General features: G+C 39.3%; 12 non-coding genes across 12 annotated transcripts; all 12 read left to right on the top strand.

Annotated features, from left to right (window-relative positions):
- Nucleotides 1–1134: 1134 nt before the first annotated feature.
- Nucleotides 1135–1253, top strand: LOC126265161 (5S ribosomal RNA). Its single transcript, XR_007547703.1, has one exon. It is a non-coding gene; the product is annotated as a 5S ribosomal RNA (ribosomal RNA).
- A 1540-nt stretch (nucleotides 1254–2793) lies between these two features.
- LOC126265195 (5S ribosomal RNA) lies at nucleotides 2794–2912 on the top strand. The gene has a single exon (XR_007547737.1). It is a non-coding gene; the product is annotated as a 5S ribosomal RNA (ribosomal RNA).
- Nucleotides 2913–8849: 5937 nt separating this feature from the next.
- Nucleotides 8850–8968, top strand: LOC126265194 (5S ribosomal RNA). The gene has a single exon (XR_007547736.1). It is a non-coding gene; the product is annotated as a 5S ribosomal RNA (ribosomal RNA).
- Nucleotides 8969–10520: 1552 nt separating this feature from the next.
- LOC126265193 (5S ribosomal RNA) lies at nucleotides 10521–10639 on the top strand. Its single transcript, XR_007547735.1, has one exon. It is a non-coding gene; the product is annotated as a 5S ribosomal RNA (ribosomal RNA).
- Nucleotides 10640–12177: 1538 nt separating this feature from the next.
- LOC126265192 (5S ribosomal RNA) lies at nucleotides 12178–12296 on the top strand. The gene has a single exon (XR_007547734.1). It is a non-coding gene; the product is annotated as a 5S ribosomal RNA (ribosomal RNA).
- A 1545-nt stretch (nucleotides 12297–13841) lies between these two features.
- Nucleotides 13842–13960, top strand: LOC126265191 (5S ribosomal RNA). The gene has a single exon (XR_007547733.1). It is a non-coding gene; the product is annotated as a 5S ribosomal RNA (ribosomal RNA).
- Nucleotides 13961–15517: 1557 nt separating this feature from the next.
- LOC126265190 (5S ribosomal RNA) lies at nucleotides 15518–15636 on the top strand. The gene has a single exon (XR_007547732.1). It is a non-coding gene; the product is annotated as a 5S ribosomal RNA (ribosomal RNA).
- Nucleotides 15637–17194: 1558 nt separating this feature from the next.
- On the top strand, nucleotides 17195–17313 carry LOC126265188 (5S ribosomal RNA). The gene has a single exon (XR_007547730.1). It is a non-coding gene; the product is annotated as a 5S ribosomal RNA (ribosomal RNA).
- Nucleotides 17314–18851: 1538 nt separating this feature from the next.
- Nucleotides 18852–18970, top strand: LOC126265187 (5S ribosomal RNA). The gene has a single exon (XR_007547729.1). It is a non-coding gene; the product is annotated as a 5S ribosomal RNA (ribosomal RNA).
- Nucleotides 18971–20522: 1552 nt separating this feature from the next.
- On the top strand, nucleotides 20523–20641 carry LOC126265185 (5S ribosomal RNA). The gene has a single exon (XR_007547727.1). It is a non-coding gene; the product is annotated as a 5S ribosomal RNA (ribosomal RNA).
- A 1538-nt stretch (nucleotides 20642–22179) lies between these two features.
- On the top strand, nucleotides 22180–22298 carry LOC126265174 (5S ribosomal RNA). Its single transcript, XR_007547716.1, has one exon. It is a non-coding gene; the product is annotated as a 5S ribosomal RNA (ribosomal RNA).
- Nucleotides 22299–23843: 1545 nt separating this feature from the next.
- LOC126265169 (5S ribosomal RNA) lies at nucleotides 23844–23962 on the top strand. Its single transcript, XR_007547711.1, has one exon. It is a non-coding gene; the product is annotated as a 5S ribosomal RNA (ribosomal RNA).
- The last annotated feature ends 960 nt before the right edge of the window (nucleotides 23963–24922 follow it).

The following is a 24922-nucleotide window of genomic DNA, read 5'->3' as shown; positions in this document are numbered from 1 at the left end:
TTTCAGTGTGCGCTTGCGCCTGTCTGCTTGTCTGCGCTCACGTTCAACCTGATATGTATCTAAATGATACATTATTTTTGTTTATTAAATTAATAATAATAATAATAATAATAATAATAGTTATTATTATTACTATTATTATATTAAATTAAATTAAATTAAATTAAATTAAATTAAATTAAATTAAATTATTACGTGTAACTATTTCTGTTTATTTTATTTTTGAAAATTTGTATACATGTTTGTCCTGTAATATCGTAAATTTAATACCGGTCCCGCCAACGAATACCTTATCGGTTCCGCTTTCAACGGTACAGAAACAGCCGTGTCCCTCTTTTCAACTGACACAGTCACCGGTATATCTGGTAAATCGTCGAATAATTTCCTAACGATGCGTCTGCTAGGCGTCAAAACTCTTCTCCTCGGTGTCGGACGATAAGTGTCGAGAACAACACTCTTTTTAACGTGTACTTCGTCTTTTTTAAGCGTCTCCGCTGTTTGTTTTCCCCTTCGGGAAGAAACGACGACCGTTTCGGCTTTTGATCGTGGTCCAGGGGAAACAGACCGAATCGGACCAGGTGCTTTTGAAATATTAGCTGATACGGTCGTTAATCTAATGTTTGGTGACATCGATTCGGTCGATGTGCCCATGTCCCGTGTCAATTTTAATTTTTTTACAACAACGCCATCTGAAAACTCGCCGTCCTCGTTTTCGCTGTAATTCTCTCTGGTGCGTTTCATTGACTTCCGATCGACATTGTCCTCGCCGACGGTCGGATAGACAAAGAAAAGGGTTTTGCAGTAATGGAATAGCGTTGTAACGAAAGGCATGGTTGAACGGAATAAAATATACTGATCAACGGCGATAATGAACTTTATTTATATGCCGGTAGGGAAGGTTTCAGGTAGTTTTTCACACTTGGATGCTTCATTAAGCAAACAGGTAGTCCGACGAATTTTTCTTTTTTTTTTTTTCCCTTCTTCTTCTTCAAAATAACAATCAATGTTATACTTATGTCGAAGTGAGTAATATCCTGCAAACTTTGTGGTCCTTTGAAATCATTCTTGACTCAAAATTGATGTCTGACAGTTAATATGCGTTGCTCGTAAACCACCTGTGAAAAAGAAACTGATGGCAACGGCCATACCACGTTGAAAATACCAGTTCTCGTCCGATCACTGAAGTCAAACAACGTCGGGCGCGGTTAGTACTTGGATGGGTGACCGCTTGGGAATACCGCGTGCTGTTGCCTTTTTGCTGATTTCTCGTTGTTTTTGTCCTTAATTGATGTAATTTTTCGAAATATATTTTGTGAATAAAATCGAAATATCGAATTATGGTGGATGCGCGTCATATATCGTTTTTGTCGTAGACTTCCTTCCACCACCGTGTAAATCCGAAACAGTGATGTTACGCTGTTGCGCGGTCACATGGACGAACGCAAACACATAATAATTTTTTTATTTACTTATAAGTTTCGTCAGTTATAAATTGTTGTGAGTTTCCAATATCAATGATCCGTCGTACGGGTATTAAGATAAAGTGTCCCGTTGCAAACCGACGAATATCGATTTTAGTAGATGAACAGGTGTCAGGCGCGTCCGCACACCGCCGTCGCCCGGCGTCGACTGTCCGAGACTTATTAAATATAAACCATCTCGAATTTTTTCAGTGTGCGCTTGCGTCTGTCTGCTTGTCTGCGCTCACGTTCAACCTGATATGTATCTAAATGATACATTATTTTTGTTTATTAAATTAATAATAATAATAATAATAATAATAATAATAGTTATTATTATTACTATTATTATATTAAATTAAATTAAATTAAATTAAATTAAATTAAATTATTACGTGTAACTATTTCTGTTTATTTTATTTTTGAAAATTTGTATACATGTTTGTCCTGTAATATCGTAAATTTAATACCGGTCCCGCCAACGAATACCTTATCGGTTCCGCTTTCAACGGTACAGAAACAGCCGTGTCCCTCTTTTCAACTGACACAGTCACCGGTATATCTGGTAAATCGTCGAATAATTTCCTAACGATGCGTCTGCTAGGCGTCAAAACTCTTCTCCTCGGTGTCGGACGATAAGTGTCGAGAACAACACTCTTTTTAACGTGTACTTCGTCTTTTTTAAGCGTCTCCGCTGTTTGTTTTCCCCTTCGGGAAGAAACGACGACCGTTTCGGCTTTTGATCGTGGTCCAGGGGAAACAGACCGAATCGGACCAGGTGCTTTTGAAATATTAGCTGATACGGTCGTTAATCTAATGTTTGGTGACATCGATTCGGTCGATGTGCCCATGTCCCGTGTCAATTTTAATTTTTTTACAACAACGCCATCTGAAAACTCGCCGTCCTCGTTTTCGCTGTAATTCTCTCTGGTGCGTTTCATTGACTTCCGATCGACATTGTCCTCGCCGACGGTCGGATAGACAAAGAAAAGGGTTTTGCAGTAATGGAATAGCGTTGTAACGAAAGGCATGGTTGAACGGAATAAAATATACTGATCAACGGCGATAATGAACTTTATTTATATGCCGGTAGGGAAGGTTTCAGGTAGTTTTTCACACTTGGATGCTTCATTAAGCAAACAGGTAGTCCGACGAATTTTTCTTTTTTTTTTTTCCCTTCTTCTTCTTCAAAATAACAATCAATGTTATACTTATGTCGAAGTGAGTAATATCCTGCAAACTTTGTGGTCCTTTGAAATCATTCTTGACTCAAAATTGATGTCTGACAGTTAATATGCGTTGCTCGTAAACCACCTGTGAAAAAGAAACTGATGGCAACGGCCATACCACGTTGAAAATACCAGTTCTCGTCCGATCACTGAAGTCAAGCAACGTCGGGCGCGGTTAGTACTTGGATGGGTGACCGCTTGGGAATACCGCGTGCTGTTGCCTTTTTGCTGATTTCTCGTTGTTTTTGTCCTTAATTGATGTAATTTTTCGAAATATATTTTGTGAATAAAATCGAAATATCGAATTATGGTGGATGCGCGTCATATATCGTTTTTGTCGTAGACTTCCTTCCACCACCGTGTAAATCCGAAACAGTGATGTTACGCTGTTGCGCGGTCACATGGACGAACGCAAACACATAATAATTTTTTTATTTACTTATAAGTTTCGTCAGTTATAAATTGTTGTGAGTTTCCAATATCAATGATCCGTCGTACGGGTATTAAGATAAAGTGTCCCGTTGCAAACCGACGAATATCGATTTTAGTAGATGAACAGGTGTCAGGCGCGTCCGCACACCGCCGTCGCCCGGCGTCGACTGTCCGAGACTTATTAAATATAAACCATCTCGAATTTTTTCAGTGTGCGCTTGCGTCTGTCTGCTTGTCTGCGCTCACGTTCAACCTGATATGTATCTAAATGATACATTATTTTTGTTTATTAAATTAATAATAATAATAATAATAATAATAATAATAGTTATTATTATTACTATTATTATATTAAATTAAATTAAATTAAATTAAATTAAATTAAATTATTACGTGTAACTATTTCTGTTTATTTTATTTTTGAAAATTTGTATACATGTTTGTCCTGTAATATCGTAAATTTAATACCGGTCCCGCCAACGAATACCTTATCGGTTCCGCTTTCAACGGTACAGAAACAGCCGTGTCCCTCTTTTCAACTGACACAGTCACCGGTATATCTGGTAAATCGTCGAATAATTTCCTAACGATGCGTCTGCTAGGCGTCAAAACTCTTCTCCTCGGTGTCGGACGATAAGTGTCGAGAACAACACTCTTTTTAACGTGTACTTCGTCTTTTTTAAGCGTCTCCGCTGTTTGTTTTCCCCTTCCGGAAGAAACGACGACCGTTTCGGCTTTTGATCGTGGTCCAGGGGAAACAGACCGAATCGGACCAGGTGCTTTTGAAATATTAGCTGATACGGTCGTTAATCTAATGTTTGGTGACATCGATTCGGTCGATGTGCCCATGTCCCGTGTCAATTTTAATTTTTTTACAACAACGCCATCTGAAAACTCGCCGTCCTCGTTTTCGCTGTAATTCTCTCTGGTGCGTTTCATTGACTTCCGATCGACATTGTCCTCGCCGACGGTCGGATAGACAAAGAAAAGGGTTTTGCAGTAATGGAATAGCGTTGTAACGAAAGGCATGGTTGAACGGAATAAAATATACTGATCAACGGCGATAATGAACTTTATTTATATGCCGGTAGGGAAGGTTTCAGGTAGTTTTTCACACTTGGATGCTTCATTAAGCAAACAGGTAGTCCGACGAATTTTTCTTTTTTTTTTTTTCCCTTCTTCTTCTTCAAAATAACAATCAATGTTATACTTATGTCGAAGTGAGTAATATCCTGCAAACTTTGTGGTCCTTTGAAATCATTCTTGACTCAAAATTGATGTCTGACAGTTAATATGCGTTGCTCGTAAACCACCTGTGAAAAAGAAACTGATGGCAACGGCCATACCACGTTGAAAATACCAGTTCTCGTCCGATCACTCCGACGTTGACCTCCTTTTCCCTGAAGAAGCCACGCACTATCCCAATAACGGGGGCACTCCATCAACAATAGACCTAGTCATAAGCAATGGAGTACGCAGAGTGACTGAACCAACTGTACTCCATGAACTAGACTCCGACCATGCCCCAGTGCTAATTAATATCCAACAAAAAAGAACAAATGTCCTCCAACAAACCAAATTCTGTTTCCGAGAAACGAACTGGGACATGTACAGGCACGAGCTAAACACTCTGACGGTCCTAAGAGGTCACATCACGGATTTGGAATCACTAAAGAGAGAAGTGGATTCATTCACACTCAATCTAAAAATAGCCAGGAACAAAACTACTAAGGTAACAAAAACCAAACCACCAGCAGATGATCTTCCAGATGATATAACAGAAGCTATCAAAACAAAAAACTACCACAAAAAACGTTGGCACAAATACAAACTCGACAATGACAAACAAATAATGAACCGGCTCAAAAACGAAATTACATATAAAATCGGGCAACACAGAAATAACGTGTGGCGGGACCTTCTGGGCAGGCTCCAAGCCACGGATTGCTCCTTATGGAGATACGTAAAGAAACTAAAAGGGGAACGTCCTATATACCCGACCATCCTCTACAACAACATCGAGCACATGTCCAACAAATCTAAAGCTACAGCCATCTCCACACACTTTGCAGAAATTCATAAAACTGATACGACAAACCTCACACCGGAACAAAACTACATACAGCAAATGGCTCAGAATATACACAAAGCTCAACCAGAGGTAATTCAAAACAATGAACTTGCTAAACTACTCACAAGGCCGAGTGAAGTGCAGCAAATTCTGCGAAAGCTGCCAAATAACAAAGCTCCAGGACCAGACGGTATCCAATACATCCTTTTAAAAAACATACCAAGGAAGACACTGGTCCATCTAACCTATATTATCAATGGTATTATTAGGCTGCAATACTTCCCAGAACAATGGAAACACGCTGTGGTTATCCCCGTACTAAAGCCCGGTAAACCGCCACATAACCCCAACTCATACAGGCCAATATCGCTACTAAGCTCTATTTCCAAGGTAGCCGAAAGAGTTATACTGCGACGCCTGGAAACAGCCGACTCACACCTACACATAACACCACACGAGCAGTTCGGATTCCGCCCCAAACATGGCACAGTCCTGCAGGTGGCGCGAATTGCTGAACACACTAAGAAGCACTGGAACTTCGGGAGAAACACAGTTGCACTCTTTTTAGATATGCAGAAAGCCTTCGATACCGTATGGTTGGATGGACTAGTGTATAAACTGGACCAGCTAAAACTGCCTAAATGTCTGGTCAAACTAATCGACTCGTATCTGCGAGGAAGGACCTTCCAGGTAAAAATCAGCGGGGAATTATCCGAAACACGAAACACTTCGGCAGGAGTACCACAGGGAACGGTGCTCGCACCAAAACTCTACAACTTCTATACCTCCGACATCCCTAAGTTTTCCCACACTAACTTGGCACTATACGCTGATGACACTGCCATCTACAGCTCGTCCTTTAGCTCACAGGTCGCCACCCAACAGATTAAAATCCATCTGGGCATGCTCACTGCGTTTTTTGAGAGATGGAAAATTAAAATAAATCCTGAAAAAACAGAATTGATCAACTTTACAAAAAAATACACTAACACAAGGATAGTATCTCCACCCACTATAGACGGAACCATCATTCCATGCAAAAAAGTCGTGAAATACTTAGGCACCTATCTGGACAATCGGCTGACCTTTAGACCTCATATAGACAAAATTAGACCAAAGATATTTGGTGCAATCAAGCCACTATATCCCCTAATCTCTGCAAACAGCCCCATGAGTAGAGATAACAAAATTAACTTATACACCACAATCCTCCGACCCATCATGACATACGCATGCCCCATCTGGTGTGGAGCCTCAATAACCGCCATTAACATACTACAACGACTGCAAAACAAAATACTGAGAATGGCAATCAGCGCACCCCAGAGAAGCAGAACCCGACACATACACGACACAACTGGAGTGCCATATGTACAGGATTACATCATCCAAGAGGCTAATAAATTCTACGAAAAACAAATACACCACTCGATACTCACAAAACACATGGCTGACGTCAGAATCCACAACATTGACCCTAATCACAGACACAAACCCCTCTACCATAAACTTCCAATTTTTCACAAACTCCCACCATAATGTCTGCCGCGCACTCAAAACTTTCCACTTAAAACGCAAAACGTAAAGACGCCCACTAAACCATAAAACATTATCCGAACAACGCGAAACCTCCCCCAAAAATGCTTCAACGGGTTTTTTGACTAAGTTTTTCCCGAGCGCACTAAATTGCAAAGCTGGCCATCCAGCAACAGTTTCCGCTAATTTCATCTACAGGTTCCATTATCTAAATCATATTGAGACAAAATGCCCCCAGAAATGCAACGACCATGTGAGGGGGGTCTTGGACCCATTTTGCTTTCAACATCGTTGCTGACGCTCGGAGATGCCACGACACCGGCAATTGGCCGTGCCAATCTCCAAGAAGGTGGACAACCCCGGACTCCATTCGGTAACCCACCCCCACAAGAACGGAGCCTACTATATATAGTGCCCACAGGAGTCTCGAGCTGTACGAGCCAATGATGTGTATTTTAACAAAAAGACAAATAAAATATATTTTAGTTTAGTTTAGTTTAGTCCGATCACTGAAGTCAAGCAACGTCGGGCGCGGTTAGTACTTGGATGGGTGACCGCTTGGGAATACCGCGTGCTGTTGCCTTTTTGCTGATTTCTCGTTGTTTTTGTCCTTAATTGATGTAATTTTTCGAAATATATTTTGTGAATAAAATCGAAATATCGAATTATGGTGGATGCGCGTCATATATCGTTTTTGTCGTAGACTTCCTTCCACCACCGTGTAAATCCGAAACAGTGATGTTACGCTGTTGCGCGGTCACATGGACGAACGCAAACACATAATAATTTTTTTATTTACTTATAAGTTTCGTCAGTTATAAATTGTTGTGAGTTTCCAATATCAATGATCCGTCGTACGGGTATTAAGATAAAGTGTCCCGTTGCAAACCGACGAATATCGATTTTAGTAGATGAACAGGTGTCAGGCGCGTCCGCACACCGCCGTCGCCCGGCGTCGACTGTCCGAGACTTATTAAATATAAACTATCTCGAATTTTTTCAGTGTGCGCTTGCGTCTGTCTGCTTGTCTGCGCTCACGTTCAACCTGATATGTATCTAAATGATACATTATTTTTGTTTATTAAATTAATAATAATAATAATAATAATAATAATAGTTATTATTATTACTATTATTATATTAAATTAAATTAAATTAAATTAAATTAAATTAAATTATTACGTGTAACTATTTCTGTTTATTTTATTTTTGAAAATTTGTATACATGTTTGTCCTGTAATATCGTAAATTTAATACCGGTCCCGCCAACGAATACCTTATCGGTTCCGCTTTCAACGGTACAGAAACAGCCGTGTCCCTCTTTTCAACTGACACAGTCACCGGTATATCTGGTAAATCGTCGAATAATTTCCTAACGATGCGTCTGCTAGGCGTCAAAACTCTTCTCCTCGGTGTCGGACGATAAGTGTCGAGAACAACACTCTTTTTAACGTGTACTTCGTCTTTTTTAAGCGTCTCCGCTGTTTGTTTTCCCCTTCGGGAAGAAACGACGACCGTTTCGGCTTTTGATCGTGGTCCAGGGGAAACAGACCGAATCGGACCAGGTGCTTTTGAAATATTAGCTGATACGGTCGTTAATCTAATGTTTGGTGACATCGATTCGGTCGATGTGCCCATGTCCCGTGTCAATTTTAATTTTTTTACAACAACGCCATCTGAAAACTCGCCGTCCTCGTTTTCGCTGTAATTCTCTCTGGTGCGTTTCATTGACTTCCGATCGACATTGTCCTCGCCGACGGTCGGATAGACAAAGAAAAGGGTTTTGCAGTAATGGAATAGCGTTGTAACGAAAGGCATGGTTGAACGGAATAAAATATACTGATCAACGGCGATAATGAACTTTATTTATATGCCGGTAGGGAAGGTTTCAGGTAGTTTTTCACACTTGGATGCTTCATTAAGCAAACAGGTAGTCCGACGAATTTTTCTTTTTTTTTTTTTCCCTTCTTCTTCTTCAAAATAACAATCAATGTTATACTTATGTCGAAGTGAGTAATATCCTGCAAACTTTGTGGTCCTTTGAAATCATTCTTGACTCAAAATTGATGTCTGACAGTTAATATGCGTTGCTCGTAAACCACCTGTGAAAAAGAAACTGATGGCAACGGCCATACCACGTTGAAAATACCAGTTCTCGTCCGATCACTGAAGTCAAGCAACGTCGGGCGCGGTTAGTACTTGGATGGGTGACCGCTTGGGAATACCGCGTGCTGTTGCCTTTTTGCTGATTTCTCGTTGTTTTTGTCCTTAATTGATGTAATTTTTCGAAATATATTTTGTGAATAAAATCGAAATATCGAATTATGGTGGATGCGCGTCATATATCGTTTTTGTCGTAGACTTCCTTCCACCACCGTGTAAATCCGAAACAGTGATGTTACGCTGTTGCGCGGTCACATGGACGAACGCAAACACATAATAATTTTTTTATTTACTTATAAGTTTCGTCAGTTATAAATTGTTGTGAGTTTCCAATATCAATGATCCGTCGTACGGGTATTAAGATAAAGTGTCCCGTTGCAAACCGACGAATATCGATTTTAGTAGATGAACAGGTGTCAGGCGCGTCCGCACACCGCCGTCGCCCGGCGTCGACTGTCCGAGACTTATTAAATATAAACCATCTCGAATTTTTTCAGTGTGCGCTTGCGCCTGTCTGCTTGTCTGCGCTCACGTTCAACCTGATATGTATCTAAATGATACATTATTTTTGTTTATTAAATTAATAATAATAATAATAATAATAATAATAGTTATTATTATTACTATTATTATATTAAATTAAATTAAATTAAATTAAATTAAATTAAATTAAATTAAATTAAATTATTACGTGTAACTATTTCTGTTTATTTTATTTTTGAAAATTTGTATACATGTTTGTCCTGTAATATCGTAAATTTAATACCGGTCCCGCCAACGAATACCTTATCGGTTCCGCTTTCAACGGTACAGAAACAGCCGTGTCCCTCTTTTCAACTGACACAGTCACCGGTATATCTGGTAAATCGTCGAATAATTTCCTAACGATGCGTCTGCTAGGCGTCAAAACTCTTCTCCTCGGTGTCGGACGATAAGTGTCGAGAACAACACTCTTTTTAACGTGTACTTCGTCTTTTTTAAGCGTCTCCGCTGTTTGTTTTCCCCTTCGGGAAGAAACGACGACCGTTTCGGCTTTTGATCGTGGTCCAGGGGAAACAGACCGAATCGGACCAGGTGCTTTTGAAATATTAGCTGATACGGTCGTTAATCTAATGTTTGGTGACATCGATTCGGTCGATGTGCCCATGTCCCGTGTCAATTTTAATTTTTTTACAACAACGCCATCTGAAAACTCGCCGTCCTCGTTTTCGCTGTAATTCTCTCTGGTGCGTTTCATTGACTTCCGATCGACATTGTCCTCGCCGACGGTCGGATAGACAAAGAAAAGGGTTTTGCAGTAATGGAATAGCGTTGTAACGAAAGGCATGGTTGAACGGAATAAAATATACTGATCAACGGCGATAATGAACTTTATTTATATGCCGGTAGGGAAGGTTTCAGGTAGTTTTTCACACTTGGATGCTTCATTAAGCAAACAGGTAGTCCGACGAATTTTTCTTTTTTTTTTTTCCCTTCTTCTTCTTCAAAATAACAATCAATGTTATACTTATGTCGAAGTGAGTAATATCCTGCAAACTTTGTGGTCCTTTGAAATCATTCTTGACTCAAAATTGATGTCTGACAGTTAATATGCGTTGCTCGTAAACCACCTGTGAAAAAGAAACTGATGGCAACGGCCATACCACGTTGAAAATACCAGTTCTCGTCCGATCACTGAAGTCAAGCAACGTCGGGCGCGGTTAGTACTTGGATGGGTGACCGCTTGGGAATACCGCGTGCTGTTGCCTTTTTGCTGATTTCTCGTTGTTTTTGTCCTTAATTGATGTAATTTTTCGAAATATATTTTGTGAATAAAATCGAAATATCGAATTATGGTGGATGCGCGTCATATATCGTTTTTGTCGTAGACTTCCTTCCACCACCGTGTAAATCCGAAACAGTGATGTTACGCTGTTGCGCGGTCACATGGACGAACGCAAACACATAATAATTTTTTTATTTACTTATAAGTTTCGTCAGTTATAAATTGTTGTGAGTTTCCAATATCAATGATCCGTCGTACGGGTATTAAGATAAAGTGTCCCGTTGCAAACCGACGAATATCGATTTTAGTAGATGAACAGGTGTCAGGCGCGTCCGCACACCGCCGTCGCCCGGCGTCGACTGTCCGAGACTTATTAAATATAAACCATCTCGAATTTTTTCAGTGTGCGCTTGCGCCTGTCTGCTTGTCTGCGCTCACGTTCAACCTGATATGTATCTAAATGATACATTATTTTTGTTTATTAAATTAATAATAATAATAATAATAATAATAATAGTTATTATTATTACTATTATTATATTAAATTAAATTAAATTAAATTAAATTAAATTAAATTATTACGTGTAACTATTTCTGTTTATTTTATTTTTGAAAATTTGTATACATGTTTGTCCTGTAATATCGTAAATTTAATACCGGTCCCGCCAACGAATACCTTATCGGTTCCGCTTTCAACGGTACAGAAACAGCCGTGTCCCTCTTTTCAACTGACACAGTCACCGGTATATCTGGTAAATCGTCGAATAATTTCCTAACGATGCGTCTGCTAGGCGTCAAAACTCTTCTCCTCGGTGTCGGACGATAAGTGTCGAGAACAACACTCTTTTTAACGTGTCCTTCGTCTTTTTTAAGCGTCTCCGCTGTTTGTTTTCCCCTTCGGGAAGAAACGACGACCGTTTCGGCTTTTGATCGTGGTCCAGGGGAAACAGACCGAATCGGACCAGGTGCTTTTGAAATATTAGCTGATACGGTCGTTAATCTAATGTTTGGTGACATCGATTCGGTCGATGTGCCCATGTCCCGTGTCAATTTTAATTTTTTTACAACAACGCCATCTGAAAACTCGCCGTCCTCGTTTTCGCTGTAATTCTCTCTGGTGCGTTTCATTGACTTCCGATCGACATTGTCCTCGCCGACGGTCGGATAGACAAAGAAAAGGGTTTTGCAGTAATGGAATAGCGTTGTAACGAAAGGCATGGTTGAACGGAATAAAATATACTGATCAACGGCGATAATGAACTTTATTTATATGCCGGTAGGGAAGGTTTCAGGTAGTTTTTCACACTTGGATGCTTCATTAAGCAAACAGGTAGTCCGACGAATTTTTCTTTTTTTTTTTTTCCCTTCTTCTTCTTCAAAATAACAATCAATGTTATACTTATGTCGAAGTGAGTAATATCCTGCAAACTTTGTGGTCCTTTGAAATCATTCTTGACTCAAAATTGATGTCTGACAGTTAATATGCGTTGCTCGTAAACCACCTGTGAAAAAGAAACTGATGGCAACGGCCATACCACGTTGAAAATACCAGTTCTCGTCCGATCACTGAAGTCAAGCAACGTCGGGCGCGGTTAGTACTTGGATGGGTGACCGCTTGGGAATACCGCGTGCTGTTGCCTTTTTGCTGATTTCTCGTTGTTTTTGTCCTTAATTGATGTAATTTTTCGAAATATATTTTGTGAATAAAATCGAAATATCGAATTATGGTGGATGCGCGTCATATATCGTTTTTGTCGTAGACTTCCTTCCACCACCGTGTAAATCCGAAACAGTGATGTTACGCTGTTGCGCGGTCACATGGACGAACGCAAACACATAATAATTTTTTTATTTACTTATAAGTTTCGTCAGTTATAAATTGTTGTGAGTTTCCAATATCAATGATCCGTCGTACGGGTATTAAGATAAAGTGTCCCGTTGCAAACCGACGAATATCGATTTTAGTAGATGAACAGGTGTCAGGCGCGTCCGCACACCGCCGTCGCCCGGCGTCGACTGTCCGAGACTTATTAAATATAAACCATCTCGAATTTTTTCAGTGTGCGCTTGCGCCTGTCTGCTTGTCTGCGCTCACGTTCAACCTGATATGTATCTAAATGATACATTATTTTTGTTTATTAAATTAATAATAATAATAATAATAATAATAATAGTTATTATTATTACTATTATTATATTAAATTAAATTAAATTAAATTAAATTAAATTAAATTAAATTAAATTATTACGTGTAACTATTTCTGTTTATTTTATTTTTGAAAATTTGTATACATGTTTGTCCTGTAATATCGTAAATTTAATACCGGTCCCGCCAACGAATACCTTATCGGTTCCGCTTTCAACGGTACAGAAACAGCCGTGTCCCTCTTTTCAACTGACACAGTCACCGGTATATCTGGTAAATCGTCGAATAATTTCCTAACGATGCGTCTGCTAGGCGTCAAAACTCTTCTCCTCGGTGTCGGACGATAAGTGTCGAGAACAACACTCTTTTTAACGTGTCCTTCGTCTTTTTTAAGCGTCTCCGCTGTTTGTTTTCCCCTTCGGGAAGAAACGACGACCGTTTCGGCTTTTGATCGTGGTCCAGGGGAAACAGACCGAATCGGACCAGGTGCTTTTGAAATATTAGCTGATACGGTCGTTAATCTAATGTTTGGTGACATCGATTCGGTCGATGTGCCCATGTCCCGTGTCAATTTTAATTTTTTTACAACAACGCCATCTGAAAACTCGCCGTCCTCGTTTTCGCTGTAATTCTCTCTGGTGCGTTTCATTGACTTCCGATCGACATTGTCCTCGCCGACGGTCGGATAGACAAAGAAAAGGGTTTTGCAGTAATGGAATAGCGTTGTAACGAAAGGCATGGTTGAACGGAATAAAATATACTGATCAACGGCGATAATGAACTTTATTTATATGCCGGTAGGGAAGGTTTCAGGTAGTTTTTCACACTTGGATGCTTCATTAAGCAAACAGGTAGTCCGACGAATTTTTCTTTTTTTTTTTTTCCCTTCTTCTTCAAAATAACAATCAATGTTATACTTATGTCGAAGTGAGTAATATCCTGCAAACTTTGTGGTCCTTTGAAATCATTCTTGACTCAAAATTGATGTCTGACAGTTAATATGCGTTGCTCGTAAACCACCTGTGAAAAAAAAACTGATGGCAACGGCCATACCACGTTGAAAATACCAGTTCTCGTCCGATCACTGAAGTCAAGCAACGTCGGGCGCGGTTAGTACTTGGATGGGTGACCGCTTGGGAATACCGCGTGCTGTTGCCTTTTTGCTGATTTCTCGTTGTTTTTGTCCTTAATTGATGTAATTTTTCGAAATATATTTTGTGAATAAAATCGAAATATCGAATTATGGTGGATGCGCGTCATATATCGTTTTTGTCGTAGACTTCCTTCCACCACCGTGTAAATCCGAAACAGTGATGTTACGCTGTTGCGCGGTCACATGGACGAACGCAAACACATAATAATTTTTTTATTTACTTATAAGTTTCGTCAGTTATAAATTGTTGTGAGTTTCCAATATCAATGATCCGTCGTACGGGTATTAAGATAAAGTGTCCCGTTGCAAACCGACGAATATCGATTTTAGTAGATGAACAGGTGTCAGGCGCGTCCGCACACCGCCGTCGCCCGGCGTCGACTGTCCGAGACTTATTAAATATAAACCATCTCGAATTTTTTCAGTGTGCGCTTGCGCCTGTCTGCTTGTCTGCGCTCACGTTCAACCTGATATGTATCTAAATGATACATTATTTTTGTTTATTAAATTAATAATAATAATAATAATAATAATAATAGTTATTATTATTACTATTATTATATTAAATTAAATTAAATTAAATTAAATTAAATTAAATTAAATTAAATTAAATTAAATTATTACGTGTAACTATTTCTGTTTATTTTATTTTTGAAAATTTGTATACATGTTTGTCCTGTAATATCGTAAATTTAATACCGGTCCCGCCAACGAATACCTTATCGGTTCCGCTTTCAACGGTACAGAAACAGCCGTGTCCCTCTTTTCAACTGACACAGTCACCGGTATATCTGGTAAATCGTCGAATAATTTCCTAACGATGCGTCTGCTAGGCGTCAAAACTCTTCTCCTCGGTGTCGGACGATAAGTGTCGAGAACAACACTCTTTTTAACGTGTACTTCGTCTTTTTTAAGCGTCTCCGCTGTTTGTTTTCCCCTTCGGGAAGAAACGACGACCGTTTCGGCTTTTGATCGTGGTCCAGGGGAAACAGACCGAATCGGACCAGGTGCTTTTGAAATATTAGCTGATACGGTCGTTAATCTAATGTTTGGTGACATCGATTCGGTCGATGTGCCCATGTCCCGTGTCAATTTTAATTTTTTTACAACAACGCCATCTGAAAACTCGCCGTCCTCGTTTTCGCTGTAATTCTCTCTGGTGCGTTTCATTGACTTCCGATCGACATTGTCCTCGCCGACGGTCGGATAGACAAAGAAAAGGGTTTTGCAGTAATGGAATAGCGTTGTAACGAAAGGCATGGTTGAACGGAATAAAATATACTGATCAACGGCGATAATGAACTTTATTTATATGCCGGTAGGGAAGGTTTCAGGTAGTTTTTCACACTTGGATGCTTCATTAAGCAAACAGGTAGTCCGACGAATTTTTCTTTTTTTTTTTTCCCTTCTTCTTCTTCAAAATAACAATCAATGTTATACTTATGTCGAAGTGAGTAATATCCTGCAAACTTTGTGGTCCTTTGAAATCATTCTTGACTCAAAATTGATGTCTGACAGTTAATATGCGTTGCTCGTAAACCACCTGTGAAAAAGAAACTGATGGCAACGGCCATACCACGTTGAAAATACCAGTTCTCGTCCGATCACTGAAGTCAAGCAACGTCGGGCGCGGTTAGTACTTGGATGGGTGACCGCTTGGGAATACCGCGTGCTGTTGCCTTTTTGCTGATTTCTCGTTGTTTTTGTCCTTAATTGATGTAATTTTTCGAAATATATTTTGTGAATAAAATCGAAATATCGAATTATGGTGGATGCGCGTCATATATCGTTTTTGTCGTAGACTTCCTTCCACCACCGTGTAAATCCGAAACAGTGATGTTACGCTGTTGCGCGGTCACATGGACGAACGCAAACACATAATAATTTTTTTATTTACTTATAAGTTTCGTCAGTTATAAATTGTTGTGAGTTTCCAATATCAATGATCCGTCGTACGGGTATTAAGATAAAGTGTCCCGTTGCAAACCGACGAATATCGATTTTAGTAGATGAACAGGTGTCAGGCGCGTCCGCACACCGCCGTCGCCCGGCGTCGACTGTCCGAGACTTATTAAATATAAACCATCTCGAATTTTTTCAGTGTGCGCTTGCGCCTGTCTGCTTGTCTGCGCTCACGTTCAACCTGATATGTATCTAAATGATACATTATTTTTGTTTATTAAATTAATAATAATAATAATAATAATAATAATAGTTATTATTATTACTATTATTAAATTAAATTAAATTAAATTAAATTAAATTAAATTAAATTAAATTAAATTAAATTAAATTATTACGTGTAACTATTTCTGTTTATTTTATTTTTGAAAATTTGTATACATGTTTGTCCTGTAATATCGTAAATTTAATACCGGTCCCGCCAACGAATACCTTATCGGTTCCGCTTTCAACGGTACAGAAACAGCCGTGTCCCTCTTTTCAACTGACACAGTCACCGGTATATCTGGTAAATCGTCGAATAATTTCCTAACGATGCGTCTGCTAGGCGTCAAAACTCTTCTCCTCGGTGTCGGACGATAAGTGTCGAGAACAACACTCTTTTTAACGTGTACTTCGTCTTTTTTAAGCGTCTCCGCTGTTTGTTTTCCCCTTCGGGAAGAAACGACGACCGTTTCGGCTTTTGATCGTGGTCCAGGGGAAACAGACCGAATCGGACCAGGTGCTTTTGAAATATTAGCTGATACGGTCGTTAATCTAATGTTTGGTGACATCGATTCGGTCGATGTGCCCATGTCCCGTGTCAATTTTAATTTTTTTACAACAACGCCATCTGAAAACTCGCCGTCCTCGTTTTCGCTGTAATTCTCTCTGGTGCGTTTCATTGACTTCCGATCGACATTGTCCTCGCCGACGGTCGGATAGACAAAGAAAAGGGTTTTGCAGTAATGGAATAGCGTTGTAACGAAAGGCATGGTTGAACGGAATAAAATATACTGATCAACGGCGATAATGAACTTTATTTATATGCCGGTAGGGAAGGTTTCAGGTAGTTTTTCACACTTGGATGCTTCATTAAGCAAACAGGTAGTCCGACGAATTTTTCTTTTTTTTTTTTTCCCTTCTTCTTCTTCAAAATAACAATCAATGTTATACTTATGTCGAAGTGAGTAATATCCTGCAAACTTTGTGGTCCTTTGAAATCATTCTTGACTCAAAATTGATGTCTGACAGTTAATATGCGTTGCTCGTAAACCACCTGTGAAAAAGAAACTGATGGCAACGGCCATACCACGTTGAAAATACCAGTTCTCGTCCGATCACTGAAGTCAAGCAACGTCGGGCGCGGTTAGTACTTGGATGGGTGACCGCTTGGGAATACCGCGTGCTGTTGCCTTTTTGCTGATTTCTCGTTGTTTTTGTCCTTAATTGATGTAATTTTTCGAAATATATTTTGTGAATAAAATCGAAATATCGAATTATGGTGGATGCGCGTCATATATCGTTTTTGTCGTAGACTTCCTTCCACCACCGTGTAAATCCGAAACAGTGATGTTACGCTGTTGCGCGGTCACATGGACGAACGCAAACACATAATAATTTTTTTATTTACTTATAAGTTTCGTCAGTTATAAATTGTTGTGAGTTTCCAATATCAATGATCCGTCGTACGGGTATTAAGATAAAGTGTCCCGTTGCAAACCGACGAATATCGATTTTAGTAGATGAACAGGTGTCAGGTGCGTCCGCACACCGCCGTCGCCCGGCGTCGACTGTCCGAGACTTATTAAATATAAACCATCTCGAATTTTTTCAGTGTGCGCTTGCGCCTGTCTGCTTGTCTGCGCTCACGTTCAACCTGATATGTATCTAAATGATACATTATTTTTGTTTATTAAATTAATAATAATAATAATAATAATAATAATAGTTATTATTATTACTATTATTATATTAAATTAAATTAAATTAAATTAAATTAAATTAAATTATTACGTGTAACTATTTCTGTTTATTTTATTTTTGAAAATTTGTATACATGTTTGTCCTGTAATATCGTAAATTTAATACCGGTCCCGCCAACGAATACCTTATCGGTTCCGCTTTCAACGGTACAGAAACAGCCGTGTCCCTCTTTTCAACTGACACAGTCACCGGTATATCTGGTAAATCGTCGAATAATTTCCTAACGATGCGTCTGCTAGGCGTCAAAACTCTTCTCCTCGGTGTCGGACGATAAGTGTCGAGAACAACACTCTTTTTAACGTGTACTTCGTCTTTTTTAAGCGTCTCCGCTGTTTGTTTTCCCCTTCGGGAAGAAACGACGACCGTTTCGGCTTTTGATCGTGGTCCAGGGGAAACAGACCGAATCGGACCAGGTGCTTTTGAAATATTAGCTGATACGGTCGTTAATCTAATGTTTGGTGACATCGATTCGGTCGATGTGCCCATGTCCCGTGTCAATTTTAATTTTTTTACAACAACGCCATCTGAAAACTCGCCGTCCTCGTTTTCGCTGTAATTCTCTCTGGTGCGTTTCATTGACTTCCGATCGACATTGTCCTCGCCGACGGTCGGATAGACAAAGAAAAGGGTTTTGCAGTAATGGAATAGCGTTGTAACGAAAGGCATGGTTGAACGGAATAAAATATACTGATCAACGGCGATAATGAACTTTATTTATATGCCGGTAGGGAAGGTTTCAGGTAGTTTTTCACACTTGGATGCTTCATTAAGCAAACAGGTAGTCCGACGAATTTTTCTTTTTTTTTTTTTCCCTTCTTCTTCTTCAAAATAACAATCAATGTTATACTTATGTCGAAGTGAGTAATATCCTGCAAACTTTGTGGTCCTTTGAAATCATTCTTGACTCAAAATTGATGTCTGACAGTTAATATGCGTTGCTCGTAAACCACCTGTGAAAAAGAAACTGATGGCAACGGCCATACCACGTTGAAAATACCAGTTCTCGTCCGATCACTGAAGTCAAGCAACGTCGGGCGCGGTTAGTACTTGGATGGGTGACCGCTTGGGAATACCGCGTGCTGTTGCCTTTTTGCTGATTTCTCGTTGTTTTTGTCCTTAATTGATGTAATTTTTCGAAATATATTTTGTGAATAAAATCGAAATATCGAATTATGGTGGATGCGCGTCATATATCGTTTTTGTCGTAGACTTCCTTCCACCACCGTGTAAATCCGAAACAGTGATGTTACGCTGTTGCGCGGTCACATGGACGAACGCAAACACATAATAATTTTTTTATTTACTTATAAGTTTCGTCAGTTATAAATTGTTGTGAGTTTCCAATATCAATGATCCGTCGTACGGGTATTAAGATAAAGTGTCCCGTTGCAAACCGACGAATATCGATTTTAGTAGATGAACAGGTGTCAGGCGCGTCCGCACACCGCCGTCGCCCGGCGTCGACTGTCCGAGACTTATTAAATATAAACCATCTCGAATTTTTTCAGTGTGCGCTTGCGCCTGTCTGCTTGTCTGCGCTCACGTTCAACCTGATATGTATCTAAATGATACATTATTTTTGTTTATTAAATTAATAATAATAATAATAATAATAATAATAGTTATTATTATTACTATTATTATATTAAATTAAATTAAATTAAATTAAATTAAATTAAATTAAATTAAATTAAATTATTACGTGTAACTATTTCTGTTTATTTTATTTTTGAAAATTTGTATACATGTTTGTCCTGTAATATCGTAAATTTAATACCGGTCCCGCCAACGAATACCTTATCGGTTCCGCTTTCAACGGTACAGAAACAGCCGTGTCCCTCTTTTCAACTGACACAGTCACCGGTATATCTGGTAAATCGTCGAATAATTTCCTAACGATGCGTCTGCTAGGCGTCAAAACTCTTCTCCTCGGTGTCGGACGATAAGTGTCGAGAACAACACTCTTTTTAACGTGTACTTCGTCTTTTTTAAGCGTCTCCGCTGTTTGTTTTCCCCTTCGGGAAGAAACGACGACCGTTTCGGCTTTTGATCGTGGTCCAGGGGAAACAGACCGAATCGGACCAGGTGCTTTTGAAATATTAGCTGATACGGTCGTTAATCTAATGTTTGGTGACATCGATTCGGTCGATGTGCCCATGTCCCGTGTCAATTTTAATTTTTTTACAACAACGCCATCTGAAAACTCGCCGTCCTCGTTTTCGCTGTAATTCTCTCTGGTGCGTTTCATTGACTTCCGATCGACATTGTCCTCGCCGACGGTCGGATAGACAAAGAAAAGGGTTTTGCAGTAATGGAATAGCGTTGTAACGAAAGGCATGGTTGAACGGAATAAAATATACTGATCAACGGCGATAATGAACTTTATTTATATGCCGGTAGGGAAGGTTTCAGGTAGTTTTTCACACTTGGATGCTTCATTAAGCAAACAGGTAGTCCGACGAATTTTTCTTTTTTTTTTTTCCCTTCTTCTTCTTCAAAATAACAATCAATGTTATACTTATGTCGAAGTGAGTAATATCCTGCAAACTTTGTGGTCCTTTGAAATCATTCTTGACTCAAAATTGATGTCTGACAGTTAATATGCGTTGCTCGTAAACCACCTGTGAAAAAGAAACTGATGGCAACGGCCATACCACGTTGAAAATACCAGTTCTCGTCCGATCACTGAAGTCAAGCAACGTCGGGCGCGGTTAGTACTTGGATGGGTGACCGCTTGGGAATACCGCGTGCTGTTGCCTTTTTGCTGATTTCTCGTTGTTTTTGTCCTTAATTGATGTAATTTTTCGAAATATATTTTGTGAATAAAATCGAAATATCGAATTATGGTGGATGCGCGTCATATATCGTTTTTGTCGTAGACTTCCTTCCACCACCGTGTAAATCCGAAACAGTGATGTTACGCTGTTGCGCGGTCACATGGACGAACGCAAACACATAATAATTTTTTTATTTACTTATAAGTTTCGTCAGTTATAAATTGTTGTGAGTTTCCAATATCAATGATCCGTCGTACGGGTATTAAGATAAAGTGTCCCGTTGCAAACCGACGAATATCGATTTTAGTAGATGAACAGGTGTCAGGCGCGTCCGCACACCGCCGTCGCCCGGCGTCGACTGTCCGAGACTTATTAAATATAAACCATCTCGAATTTTTTCAGTGTGCGCTTGCGCCTGTCTGCTTGTCTGCGCTCACGTTCAACCTGATATGTATCTAAATGATACATTATTTTTGTTTATTAAATTAATAATAATAATAATAATAATAATAATAGTTATTATTATTACTATTATTATATTAAATTAAATTAAATTAAATTAAATTAAATTAAATTATTACGTGTAACTATTTCTGTTTATTTTATTTTTGAAAATTTGTATACATGTTTGTCCTGTAATATCGTAAATTTAATACCGGTCCCGCCAACGAATACCTTATCGGTTCCGCTTTCAACGGTACAGAAACAGCCGTGTCCCTCTTTTCAACTGACACAGTCACCGGTATATCTGGTAAATCGTCGAATAATTTCCTAACGATGCGTCTGCTAGGCGTCAAAACTCTTCTCCTCGGTGTCGGACGATAAGTGTCGAGAACAACACTCTTTTTAACGTGTCCTTCGTCTTTTTTAAGCGTCTCCGCTGTTTGTTTTCCCCTTCGGGAAGAAACGACGACCGTTTCGGCTTTTGATCGTGGTCCAGGGGAAACAGACCGAATCGGACCAGGTGCTTTTGAAATATTAGCTGATACGGTCGTTAATCTAATGTTTGGTGACATCGATTCGGTCGATGTGCCCATGTCCCGTGTCAATTTTAATTTTTTTACAACAACGCCATCTGAAAACTCGCCGTCCTCGTTTTCGCTGTAATTCTCTCTGGTGCGTTTCATTGACTTCCGATCGACATTGTCCTCGCCGACGGTCGGATAGACAAAGAAAAGGGTTTTGCAGTAATGGAATAGCGTTGTAACGAAAGGCATGGTTGAACGGAATAAAATATACTGATCAACGGCGATAATGAACTTTATTTATATGCCGGTAGGGAAGGTTTCAGGTAGTTTTTCACACTTGGATGCTTCATTAAGCAAACAGGTAGTCCGACGAATTTTTCTTTTTTTTTTTTTCCCTTCTTCTTCTTCAAAATAACAATCAATGTTATACTTATGTCGAAGTGAGTAATATCCTGCAAACTTTGTGGTCCTTTGAAATCATTCTTGACTCAAAATTGATGTCTGACAGTTAATATGCGTTGCTCGTAAACCACCTGTGAAAAAGAAACTGATGGCAACGGCCATACCACGTTGAAAATACCAGTTCTCGTCCGATCACTGAAGTCAAGCAACGTCGGGCGCGGTTAGTACTTGGATGGGTGACCGCTTGGGAATACCGCGTGCTGTTGCCTTTTTGCTGATTTCTCGTTGTTTTTGTCCTTAATTGATGTAATTTTTCGAAATATATTTTGTGAATAAAATCGAAATATCGAATTATGGTGGATGCGCGTCATATATCGTTTTTGTCGTAGACTTCCTTCCACCACCGTGTAAATCCGAAACAGTGATGTTACGCTGTTGCGCGGTCACATGGACGAACGCAAACACATAATAATTTTTTTATTTACTTATAAGTTTCGTCAGTTATAAATTGTTGTGAGTTTCCAATATCAATGATCCGTCGTACGGGTATTAAGATAAAGTGTCCCGTTGCAAACCGACGAATATCGATTTTAGTAGATGAACAGGTGTCAGGCGCGTCCGCACACCGCCGTCGCCCGGCGTCGACTGTCCGAGACTTATTAAATATAAACCATCTCGAATTTTTTCAGTGTGCGCTTGCGCCTGTCTGCTTGTCTGCGCTCACGTTCAACCTGATATGTATCTAAATGATACATTATTTTTGTTTATTAAATTAATAATAATAATAATAATAATAATAATAGTTATTATTATTACTATTATTATATTAAATTAAATTAAATTAAATTAAATTAAATTAAATTAAATTAAATTATTACGTGTAACTATTTCTGTTTATTTTATTTTTGAAAATTTGTATACATGTTTGTCCTGTAATATCGTAAATTTAATACCGGTCCCGCCAACGAATACCTTATCGGTTCCGCTTTCAACGGTACAGAAACAGCCGTGTCCCTCTTTTCAACTGACACAGTCACCGGTATATCTGGTAAATCGTCGAATAATTTCCTAACGATGCGTCTGCTAGGCGTCAAAACTCTTCTCCTCGGTGTCGGACGATAAGTGTCGAGAACAACACTCTTTTTAACGTGTCCTTCGTCTTTTTTAAGCGTCTCCGCTGTTTGTTTTCCCCTTCGGGAAGAAACGACGACCGTTTCGGCTTTTGATCGTGGTCCAGGGGAAACAGACCGAATCGGACCAGGTGCTTTTGAAATATTAGCTGATACGGTCGTTAATCTAATGTTTGGTGACATCGATTCGGTCGATGTGCCCATGTCCCGTGTCAATTTTAATTTTTTTACAACAACGCCATCTGAAAACTCGCCGTCCTCGTTTTCGCTGTAATTCTCTCTGGTGCGTTTCATTGACTTCCGATCGACATTGTCCTCGCCGACGGTCGGATAGACAAAGAAAAGGGTTTTGCAGTAATGGAATAGCGTTGTAACGAAAGGCATGGTTGAACGGAATAAAATATACTGATCAACGGCGATAATGAACTTTATTTATATGCCGGTAGGGAAGGTTTCAGGTAGTTTTTCACACTTGGATGCTTCATTAAGCAAACAGGTAGTCCGACGAATTTTTCTTTTTTTTTTTTTCCCTTCTTCTTCAAAATAACAATCAATGTTATACTTATGTCGAAGTGAGTAATATCCTGCAAACTTTGTGGTCCTTTGAAATCATTCTTGACTCAAAATTGATGTCTGACAGTTAATATGCGTTGCTCGTAAACCACCTGTGAAAAAAAAACTGATGGCAACGGCCATACCACGTTGAAAATACCAGTTCTCGTCCGATCACTGAAGTCAAGCAACGTCGGGCGCGGTTAGTACTTGGATGGGTGACCGCTTGGGAATACCGCGTGCTGTTGCCTTTTTGCTGATTTCTCGTTGTTTTTGTCCTTAATTGATGTAATTTTTCGAAATATATTTTGTGAATAAAATCGAAATATCGAATTATGGTGGATGCGCGTCATATATCGTTTTTGTCGTAGACTTCCTTCCACCACCGTGTAAATCCGAAACAGTGATGTTACGCTGTTGCGCGGTCACATGGACGAACGCAAACACATAATAATTTTTTTATTTACTTATAAGTTTCGTCAGTTATAAATTGTTGTGAGTTTCCAATATCAATGATCCGTCGTACGGGTATTAAGATAAAGTGTCCCGTTGCAAACCGACGAATATCGATTTTAGTAGATGAACAGGTGTCAGGCGCGTCCGCACACCGCCGTCGCCCGGCGTCGACTGTCCGAGACTTATTAAATATAAACCATCTCGAATTTTTTCAGTGTGCGCTTGCGCCTGTCTGCTTGTCTGCGCTCACGTTCAACCTGATATGTATCTAAATGATACATTATTTTTGTTTATTAAATTAATAATAATAATAATAATAATAATAATAGTTATTATTATTACTATTATTATATTAAATTAAATTAAATTAAATTAAATTAAATTAAATTAAATTAAATTAAATTAAATTATTACGTGTAACTATTTCTGTTTATTTTATTTTTGAAAATTTGTATACATGTTTGTCCTGTAATATCGTAAATTTAATACCGGTCCCGCCAACGAATACCTTATCGGTTCCGCTTTCAACGGTACAGAAACAGCCGTGTCCCTCTTTTCAACTGACACAGTCACCGGTATATCTGGTAAATCGTCGAATAATTTCCTAACGATGCGTCTGCTAGGCGTCAAAACTCTTCTCCTCGGTGTCGGACGATAAGTGTCGAGAACAACACTCTTTTTAACGTGTACTTCGTCTTTTTTAAGCGTCTCCGCTGTTTGTTTTCCCCTTCGGGAAGAAACGACGACCGTTTCGG

Source organism: Aethina tumida, chromosome 3 (assembly GCF_024364675.1).
Source record: "Aethina tumida isolate Nest 87 chromosome 3, icAetTumi1.1, whole genome shotgun sequence".
Taxonomy (NCBI): Eukaryota; Metazoa; Arthropoda; class Insecta; order Coleoptera; family Nitidulidae; genus Aethina; species Aethina tumida.
Note: the sequence above shows the minus strand (reverse complement) of the source record. Positions and strands in the feature narration are given on the sequence as shown.